The 1,574-nt window shown below is 50.3% G+C and overlaps 1 long non-coding RNA gene across 1 annotated transcript; it reads left to right on the top strand.

The window, feature by feature from the left end:
• The first annotated feature begins 267 nt into the window (after positions 1 to 267).
• LOC120998448 lies at positions 268 to 586 on the top strand. The gene is made up of 3 exons (XR_005778393.1): positions 268 to 300; positions 380 to 458; positions 556 to 586. It is a non-coding gene; the product is annotated as an uncharacterized LOC120998448 (long non-coding RNA).
• Positions 587 to 1,574: the final 988 nt, after the last annotated feature.

The raw sequence follows: 1,574 nt of genomic DNA, 5'->3' as shown, positions 1-1,574 counted from the left end.
CCCGTTTCCATGCTTATGACCACCCTGCTTTATTAGCAATCCTATGGGCATCTGTCTCTGAAGTTTTTCTAGGTCTCCCTAGGAGCAGAACATTATTTAGGCCCTGATCACTAACCCTAGAAATGAAGGAGCTGAGAGAAGTGTCTGATCTATAGACAGATCTACAGGAGGCCATGTATTCAGTCACTGTGTGCTTGTGTCTCCCCAGATGGATCCAGGAGGAGAAGTCCCCCCGAGAGATGTCCCCGTACTCTGTATTCCCAGGACTGTCCAGAGGAGAAGCTCCCAGAGAACCATCAGGTAGATGGAGCTGAAGTCTCCCCAGAATCTGACCAGAAAGGGACTGAACCAAAAACGATTTTAAATTTTTCTTCTTTAGGATGAAAATCTGATGGATATTAAGATTGAGGTTATAGATGAATCAGAAGAGGAGACGGATTTATGGGGCGATCAGCAGGGTAAGGAGGGGGGGCTGTCATGGGTCACCTGGATACTACTCCCATCATCTCATCATCACATGTAATAATCTCTCCTGTCCCTGTGTGTTTCCTACAGATGGACTCATAGAAGGAAATCCTCCCGAGAGATGTCCCCGTCCTCTGTATTCCCAGGACTGTCCAGAGGAGAAGCCCCCAGAGAACCATCAGGTAGATGGAGCTGAGCCCTATACACATCTATATAGGGGGGTCCTGCAGTCATAGAGGGGTCATAGATGGTGGGGGTCTCTTATGTGGATCTGTTAGATTTCCCACCTGTCTGCTGTATTGTCCTGAATTGTTACAGATGACAAATCAGGGGGAAGATCTTACTATTATCAAAGTGGAGGATGAAGAAGAGCGGATGATGGGCGACCCCCCGTGTAAGAGTGAGGTGGAGGAGAACCTTCCAGTCCATGTCACCACAGGTGAGGAATCATGAATGGAGGAAGGGAATGGTGAGGTTTCTTCAGGTGAGGCTCCACCTTAGAGCTGCAGTAAAGTAGACCTCCCGGCAGTGACCACTATAGACATCCTCTCCAGGATCTTCTCTCCATCCTCTCATGGTTCACGCTTAAATCCTTAAAAGTTATATTAAAATTGGGGAAAAAAAATCTGAAATGTCTTGTTTTAAATTTACGCTGTAGTTGGTGCACAACTATTAGTTTTAGTCATGTGACCACGAAGCGTGAGTGAAGTAAAGCCAGCTATCACTCACCGCTCCATGGTCTCCCGTCGGCACCGCGCTCCACTGTCCTGGGCCTGGCGTGCGCACATCGTCAGTGTGCACTGCCTGACGCTGTGTGACGTCTGTTCCCAGTGCATGTTTGGAAGAAGACGCTGCGGTCCCTCTCATATTAGCCAGCCGCGCACCCTGCCAGGAAAAGTAAGTATTACAGAGGGGGGCTGATGGCAGTGGGGGACATGGCATGGAGGACATGGCATGGAGGGGTTGATGGCATTGGGGGACATGGCATGGAGGGGCTTATGGCACTGGGGGACATGGCATGGAGGGGCTTATGGCACTGGGGGACATGGCATGGAGGGGGTGATGGCATGGATGGGCTATTGGCAGTGGGGGACATGGCATGGAGGGGC

This window comes from Bufo bufo, chromosome 4, assembly GCF_905171765.1.
Source record: "Bufo bufo chromosome 4, aBufBuf1.1, whole genome shotgun sequence".
Lineage (NCBI taxonomy): Eukaryota > Metazoa > Chordata > Amphibia > Anura > Bufonidae > Bufo > Bufo bufo.
This window is presented reverse-complemented; position numbering and strand designations above follow the sequence as displayed.